Source organism: Musca vetustissima, unplaced genomic scaffold (genome assembly GCF_032173495.1).
Source record: "Musca vetustissima isolate MV318-11 ecotype Yass unplaced genomic scaffold, APGP_CSIRO_Mvet_v1 utg16045, whole genome shotgun sequence".
NCBI lineage: Eukaryota > Metazoa > Arthropoda > Insecta > Diptera > Muscidae > Musca > Musca vetustissima.
The window spans coordinates 33,492-43,345 of NW_026882574.1; positions in this window are offsets into that span (position 1 = coordinate 33,492).

Consider the following 9,854-nt stretch of genomic DNA (forward strand, 5'->3'; position numbering starts at 1 on the left):
CTTCCCCTTCAAGTCATCAAATACAATAGTTGACAAGTCTTTAACATAATGTATGTACATTTGCCAGCCCATTGAAACTGAGGCCCTGGATGGCGTCCTATTAAGAAGATGTTTTATTCTCGGTTTCAACAAAGACATTAAAGTATGTACAAAATGTCTATTCCAGAACCTGCAGGAAGTCAACTGCCAATTAGAATTGCATTTTTTCCAACTTTTTTATCGTCCAAATTTGTAGAACAAAAAGTTTAAAAAGAGAAATTCGTTTTTGTTTGCCTTATGTAGTAGCTGTAGTTAATATATATGTCTACATCTCTAACTTATTTCCACTCTGTCACCAGGGAATCGTTCGTTTTTAGTCCCTTTAAAGTTTTTAAACTTTCAGTTCGGAAATACACAAGAAAATGGGCGTTGTGCAACAGATAGCACTGGCCTAAATGAACCTAACAATAATGATAACAATTTAAAAGTCCTTGTAATGTTCCATAGGTTTTATCCAACCACATACCAAGTGAAACATATTAAAAATATGGGAGTTCCTCAGTGCCGCTGGGCATTTTAATGGATAATTACAATATGAGCGAATAATTATTTTTTTGCGAATGATGAATGTTCTAGCCCCGCTACTTATGACATCACTGTTTTTCTGCATATATATGTATGTATATATATATATATGTTTGTAGTTACAACTCAAGTCGTTGGCAAAACAGTAAATGTGGGACACTATTTCTATGGGTGCATTAAAAAAATCGTTTAAACTTCTTCCGACAATGAGCACTTTCACCACTTGATGGATATATGTAGATATATATGTACGCATGTATTAAGAGTTTTTCCATTCAATGGTTAATTGTTCGATGTAAATTGATGTCAATACTGCTCGATTGATTTTTCACATAAATATACATGTTTTAACATACATTAGTTAGTTATGAATATTGTTGTTGTTGGTGATCCATTTGTTAACTTTCACATTAAATACAGGCACAATTTTGTAACGAGTTTGTTATCCTTGAAAGAAGTTGTCGAATTCGCAGCGATGATACATTGATTTTTTTATTTTCATTTCTTTATCGTAAATACGACGACTTGTCTACTCTTTGTGGCGACTGCGCTTTCCATTTTCACCACATTTGCGAATCTCAAAACTGTTTCGAAGCACAGAACCACTATGGAGAGAGGGAGAGTGAGAAATAAAATCTGAATTTTGAAAACAGTTTAAAAATCAAAATATCTTTAAGAGGAATATGCGGACGGCTAATGACAATGGTCAGCAAGCCAGCCAACTAGCCAGTTGGTTCGTTCACAGGTAATTGCAATAGATTCTTCTCAATAAACACCGACGTGATTATGCTCTGGTTTGGCACAGTTGATTGAACTCATCGCGAAACATTTTTTCACTACACTTTTTCTTTCGAAATTCTATTTTTACCAAGTATATCGGTGCGAATGGTTGTTGGCAGAATTGTTTGTTAGTTGGTATGTGTGTATGTCATACATACACACAGCAGCATATATATCACATTTGTTACATATATAAATATTTATATGTGCATTCAAATGGTAAATGTTTTTATTATTTTTGTTTTATTTTTTTAACACCAAGTAAATGTTTAAGACAATATGAAAACAAATCAACAAATTTGCATATATTTTGATATTTGAAACAAAAATATTACACGAAATAGAAAAATCGATAGCACAACTTCACTTAAAATGCCACCGAAGAACGTACAACCGAACGAACCACTTTGCTATTGAGAAATTATTCCACCCCTTTGGAGACTGGCATACAGTCACCCTAGGCGATGGCAACCACCAACACAACCACCGTATACAAGCAATTATTTTTTTCCCTTTCGTCACACGCACATCACGTCCCATACATAAAGCTCGGTCCTTCAGACACCCATTAGAACATTTGTGTTTGGAACAACTGGATAATGGATCCACATTCAATTTGGGAGAATCCAATTATTTACATGATTTTTACCTAAATTGTCACTGGATTTTGGATATTCTTGTCGAGTCGTTTTCCCCTCACAGTACACAGCAATGAAGGAAATCTCTATTTATTTGGAGAACGAGAGAAAATATATGTTTTCCAACTTTTTTTTTTTTTGAATTGCTAACAGGACGTTTCCGTTACGCGTTATTGAAACTATCGACTTGAATGCGATGACCACCGTGCCGCGACGAATCTACTGTAACTGATTTCGATGTATAGCCGCCTTACTTTAGGGGTTTGTTTGACATTTGGCAGTGCGCATGACTGCTGGAATGACGTCTGGTGCATACCACGTGAAGGTGACGGACAGTTACAGCTGTTCGGTTAGCCGGTGTCTTGTTTATATTTTTTCCCGAAGGTTTTCTTTATAAACATAGAGGGAGAACGAGAGTAAAGAGAACATCTCGGCCAATATGCCAGAGGTATCACTTCCGACTGTCAGAAGATAGCATCAAGGATGTTGTATATAGTAGTGATTCTGTTAACCCATTTACGATGATTGTTTGTCCCAGCATAACTCCCACATAACAAAATCCATAGAGTTTGGGTATTTTAATTTAACGAATTTATTTATAAAATCAAATAAATAAATTATGTAGCGCCATCTATTTATGTATAGTATAAACATGACAAACAAATAGAGTAGGTTCAGCTAATAATGTAGGTGTTTACTTTGGAACAGTAGATTTTTTATTAAACTTAATTGGATGAAATTTGGAACAGCTCATTAATTTGGACAAGGATCTTGTATATAGGAGTACTTTCGTATGTACCCAAAATGGCGAACTTTCGAACTTTCCTTACTGGTTATGTTTAAAATTTCTTTAAAAAATTGTTGCAAAATTTTAGGAATTATTGGCATGGTTTTATACCAAGTTGACTGTAATTTGGAATTCTGGGTAACACATATTCCCTGTTTACGATAGCCCTCATATACAACTCTACCATCTACATTGAATATTTTGGGGAAATTTCGTTCTTATTAAGTGTCAAATTGTACTATTATTAAAATCAATAAAAAAAGTTGATAAACGTATAATACATAAAAACCATCAACTGCATAAATTAGGATATTGTAAAGCATTATAAACCCATATTCTCGGCACAACTCAAAATATATTATCACATTTCAAAGAAATTATCAACAAATTGATTTATTTTCAAAACGAAATATTTTGGAATCCTTAAAATAAAATTGAAAAACATGAATGAAAATCTATCAAATTTATATTTCTATCGCTTCCACATCTTTCCTCTAATTGAGCCATTGCCACTTATATGTGTAACACATATGAAAATGCTGAAAGTTGCGAGTTATTCCATGAAGAATTATTCGTTTTCTCAAACTTTCCCAGCAGGCAGATTGAGTAAATTCAATACGGAGGCAGATTTGACAGTTGTGTTACTGAGTATTTGCAAATTTAGTACTAAGTACTAAGAGGTACTAAAAAGTACTAAACATTATATTTGAATGGAATCGGTAGAGATATATATCTGAAATTTGGTTCGTAGCTTAAGCTATTACCAATAGTATGAGGTGCAAAAATATTTTTTGAAAATTAGTATTTAAATGTACTAAAAAGTACTAAAACTGTATTACGACGTAACGGTTGGAAGTAGAGCTCCGAAATAATAAACGAAGGGGTATGTGTAAACAAATTTTGGAAATTACTACTAAGAGGTACTGAAAAGTACTAATTACTATATTTGAATGGAACCGGTAGAGATCCATATCTGAAACTCGGTTTGTCACGAATACAACAAGAAGGTCAACCATATAGGTAAAAAATCAATTCGTTAAGAGAGATATAAAATTGTATAGGAAATATTCTTTGCAATCCGGACAATACATCTTTAGTTTATTTTCTTTTTGTTATCCCATTTTCGCGTGGAGAGTAACTTGGGCATATATTTATTAGTTTTATAGTGTCATTTGTCGTTAGTGTGAACGCTGTTAGCTAAAACAATATCTATAATAAATATTAAATTCAAATAAAGTAATATCTTATTCAAATAAAGTAATATCTTACATTTTCCTCAATAAGTTGGTTTAGAACCGGATGTACAGGCAAAAATTCCGTGACGATTGGTCCATAACTGCATAATGATATATTAAAGGTCTAGGGGTCACATAAAACTATAATACCCTGACATCATAGTTGTGTGGGGTATAAACATTCTGTTTTAAACATTCTGTTTTAAATTTAATTTTTTAGTGCATGTGTGTAATGGTGCGTTACGAGTTTAACATGTGCGTGACGGTGTTCAAATTTAAAAAAAAATATATGTTAGAATTTTTTCTCAAAAAATTAAATGTCAATATAATCTTGTAAAAAAATCCGCAATTTTATCTTCTGTCAATTCGCAGAAATTTCATATCGAAACTGATATCCAATTTTTAAAGGGAAAATTTAGTAGCGCGTGCGTACGCTAAATTTTCCTTAATATCTCCGAAATTTACAAACATATTCATAAAAAAATTAGCAGGCATTGTAAAAGGCGTAAAATTATTTAATAAAAATTGCAAAAGAAATTTTGAAAACAAAATTTTCTTAACTAAACAAACGATTATATTTCGCACGCTGTAACAGTGCGTGATATAGAATTCGTGACGTAGCTTAAGCTATTGCAAATAGAATGTTGGACGAAAAGATTTTTTTGGTAATTAGTACTAAAATGTTCTAAAAAGTTATAAAAATTATATTACATTATAACCGATAAAGATATAAATGTGAAACTTTGCATATAGCTTTACATTTCTTTGGAAATTAGTACTAGAATCTTTATAAAACGTACTAAATAATAAAATACAATGGAACTGGTAGAAAAGGAAAACTGACTTAGTATGTAGTTTACTCCATTGCAAATAGAATGTTATGAATTTTTTAATTAGTACTAAAATGTACTAAATCTTGTAGAACAATGGAGCAGGAATAAATAGAAATCTATATATGCATAAATATTTTTGGAAAATTGTACTAAATATTGTACCACAATGAATTGTAAGAAAAAAAGTGTAAATTTAGAGTACAAAAATGTCCAACTTTTAGTACAAATAAGAGGTTTATTTATTGGAAATTCGTACTTAATGGCACCAAAAATATTATAAACAAATGAAATACGCCAACAAGTTAGTAAATTGTACTTAACGGTACTAACAAGTACTAGATATTGTATACGGTAGAACGGATAAAGATAGGAACGTGATATTAAATAATTATCTGGAACTATGACAATAAACATTTATAAATAAATATTTTCCTGAAATAAGTCCTAAGTACCATACATTGTATATGGCGATACGGGTGGAGATAGAATTTGGTACAGGTCTTTTTCTATGAAAACAGTGTTTTTGGCAATTCTGTTTGACACTTGTACTTAAGGTACTACATATTGTATACAACAGAACGGTCAGAGATAGTGTTCTGAAATTTTGTATGCATGTTAAGCTATAACAAACTAATTTTTTTTTAATGTTAGAGACATATATTCATTTTTCTAAAATTTACTGATATTTATTTTTTATGATGTTTCTAACCACACTGGAAATATATTATATATATATACCGCCGCGACATTCGATGTAATGAATAATGGGCGAGTCTTTATTTCGACGATATACTAAAACTAAAATGTTTTCCAATGAGGATTTTATAACATGTAACGCACCACAAATACTAAAACGTGCACATCGTTTACCATTAGTATTAAATTACCGAAAGGAACAAAATAGTTTAAAAAACGTATTGGTCCATCGAGAGGATTATTCTCGATTCTCTTTCAGAAAATGTTAATATAAGTAATTTTTATAATTTATTTATTTTTTAACTATAAAAAATCCGCTTACTACGCAGCGGGCCTATGCTAGTCTTTTATAATTGTACCTTGATAATTTATAAATAATAAATTAATATACATGTAACGAAAAATTGCACACGGCATGTGAAAACATTGACATCGAGAGTGTTTGATAAGTGTTTTTATTAACAATAAAGTATTTGATTTAGTTAGGAACTACATACATTACTGATTTACCATTCAACAGATTTCCAGAACGCACAAAATATTCCAAATTTATACGAACCTTATTTGATTCAGCTCTACGGGTTGCTCCTAATTTGTTTGTGGCATGACGTGGTAGCTTCTTGTGAAAGACACTCCAAAGGTAATGTACAACACTTAACATACCCCATGCCATGAACCACAATGTTTCTGTATGAACATTCCACAAATTCAATACGCGTGCTTCCTTTAAATTAAGATTACCATTTTTCTAAAGATGTTCCAAATAATACGTTCAATAAATACAATCTTTAAAATCACCTAATCTAGTTCAACTGTAACTATATAAGAGCAATATTTTAAAACCAATTCTACCATATCTCCGCTTTCGATAACATTTTTTTCCAAGTAATTGGAAATTTTATGTAAAATATTATATGATTAATATATTCCGCATCCATCGATCTCCTTCCTTTTTGGGCATCAATTATTTCTTTAATGTTTATATTCGATGTTAATATTCGATTCGAACTTCAAGCCAATTCATGAATATGTTATATTTTTCAATAAGATTATTAGTAAAAAATGTAAAAAAAAAAAACTTTCAAGGCCCAAGCGTCTGCGGCTGAATTTGTTCACAACTGAAATGAAAAATATTAGAGCGAATTTTTTAAAACTTTTTTCTACTCCACTAATTTTAAAATTTGTTTTACAAATTAGACTATACAGTTGTCACCATATGATCTCTATTTGCATACAAACAACAACGAATCCAAATTTATAACATCCACAGCAAAAAAAAAAATAAACATTAATTTAAATTTTCAAATCTGTAATAATTAGTAATTAAAATTTGAAACTTAAAAAATCACCGCAGATGAAACACACAACTCCACGCCGACGAGTTGATGTCGAAGCAAGTTTGGGCAACCCTCTGCCTTGTTGTAAGATGTGAAGATCATTCGTCTCTATATGATAACCAATTGGCCCTTAGACATCTGGTCCACACCACAGGGGTCTATATTAGCCGTACATCAATGATCCGTTTTTTGGTGTGGGCTACTATGTCAAACAATTTTTAATTTGTAAACAATGAATGATCCCAATGAACATCACTATCCTATCATGGCACTCGTAAACTATTGCTATGAAAATAATGTTAAACATGCTAATTGTATGATTGTTATGGTCCCTAATTTATTTTGTACTTAACATTTTTACTACAAAATGCATGTAATATTTTACAAAATTAACATAATTTATAAAATTACTATATATTAAAAAAATTAACATAATTTCAAAACTACGAATTGAAATATTCTTCTTCAAATTTGCGAAAATCTTCCTCAGTAAAAATAGACTCTTGTTCAACTTTTGGTATGATCTTCTTCACGTATCGTCCTTTGTGCGCTCTCTGTACAATCTGAAATTGTAAATAAAATTGATTATTAAGATTTTGCTAATAAACAGTTAAATCTATATTTGTACTGAAGTGTGTAAATAATTTCCCACCCAATGTCTCCCCATGACACACATTAATATAAAATTAATCACATGTTATACACTAAAAACTAAAAGGATTGATCAACAATCCTTTAGTGTATCTAAAACCTTTGGATTTGGGGTATAATGATGCCCACTTCTTAAATTTACTAGTTTGTTTATTTGCAAAATAAAGAACACAGGAAACAGCAATGTAGGTAATGTCCTCATTTCACTAAATATGCGATCCGGCAGTTCCAAAACCACATCCCCTTTTGTCTTAGGCCAACAATCTTAGATCCAATATTCAACTTATACCCCCAAATCCCTTCAGTTATAGTCACTAAAGGAAAATTGTATATTTTTCATACCTTCTCCGCATCTTTGATATTAATGGTGTTCATAGATAGCGCCAGGAGTCTCTTAATATTTTCTTCAGATTTTTTGTCCTTTGTCTTAAGCTCACTCCTCACGTCCAGCAGATTCTTCTTTGGTGGCTTAAATTGCTTATCTTCTACATGGACTTTATATGGTGCACTTTTCTTTCCAGAATTTTTGTTTTGTTTCTTGGATTTCTTGCCTAAAAGTTGGAATAATTATAAAGATTCGAATCGCCAAAGACCACATAGAGTACAAACCTTCGAGATCCTGTAATTCTTCTTGGACAATTTCTACACTTTGTTTCAGAAGTTTCAATGACATGTTCGATTTTGTTTAACGCCAAGAATTGTTCAAAATAAACAATGCAAATAACGTGTTTGAATGAATTTATTCTCCAATTGTGGTATTGAAAATTGAAAAACGTTCCACCTGCTAACGAATGGGAGGAGAAGACAAAATGGACGATAAAGATGAACTCAAAACGGTATAACCGAAAGTTTACGAATGAGTTGGGATGGAGACTAAATGGAAACCGAATTCCGACTAATCGATTAGTGGAAAAATCTAAAAGTCTACTTTTACTCTCGACTACATATTCCTAATTGTGGTGTTGCAGATATAGAATCCAAGGCCCCTCTTACAATCCAATAACGCCGTAAGAATATGAGAAAAAAGAATAAACCGAAAAGATTGGAAATCAAAACAACAGCAGTGATTAAAAAATCGCCATCATATCGATAACAGAAATAACAATTATAACAATTATATTGCCATAGTGCGTGGCCTATAACATGACCTATAAATAAGGTCACCAAGATAGCAATCGAAATCGGAAAACAGCTGTTTTCCTCAATTCTAATGTCAAAAATTTCGACTTTGTTTACGTTTTCATAATGGAAGTCAATTCACAATAACGCATTTTGACAGAAAACTTGAGAGGTATCGATAATCAGCTGGTCTCCCTTGGTGACCTTATTTATAGGCCATGGATATATTGAACTTGTTTTTATATTAATAATTTGCCTGTTCCCGTACTGCAAAAGTGTTATCGTAGCAAAAAATATTAGATTCTTGCAATACGGGAACAGACAAATATTACATTATTATCTATTAATTATATGTATTATTATCTATTAATTTATATTAATTTCACTTTGAATACAATTTTACAGAGGAAATGAAACTATAATTATAATAAAACAGATTCATATAAATGTATCATTAGTTTTAAATAATTGGTCTATTCTCGTACTGCAAGAATCTACAAGATTTTACTGTTTTCTTCGATAACATTAAGGAAAATTCGCTATCATAGTAAAAAGTAGTAGATTCTTGCAGTACGGGAACAGAACAAATGTGTGACATAGGCAGAAAAAAGAAAGTCAGTGGTGCGATCCTGTAAAACAATTGAAACCCAGTGCATTAACGAAGTCCAGTACAATGTAAATGTAGTATAAATGTTTTATGATAGAATTACCGACGATAACCGACAACAACAAATTTTAATTTGCTTATAATTTCGTATAGTAACGAAAATATTATTTAAGTTGGCAAGTTAAATTAATCCCTAAGCCCTACTGACACATAAACATTTTAACATAATTTTTTAATGTAACCATAGTGCAATTATACAAGTTAACTGCACCGCTACAATAAATACAATTCAACAACAACTGAATAGAAAATTGTTTGTATACCCTTCACCACACTGTGGTACAGGGTATTATGTCTTTGTGCATATGTTTGTAACAGGCAAATATAAACGAGATAGACACATAGTTCCTGTTGAGAATATGCATAGAATCACTTTCTAAGTCGATTTATGCATGTCCGTCCTTCTGTCTGTTGATGTTAAATTGTAAAAAAAGTACAGGTAGCATTTTTAATCCGATTTGGCTGAAATTTGGTACAGCTCATTTATTTGGCCCAAGGACGAACCCTATTGAAATTGGGAAAAATCGGTTCAGATTTAGATATAGCT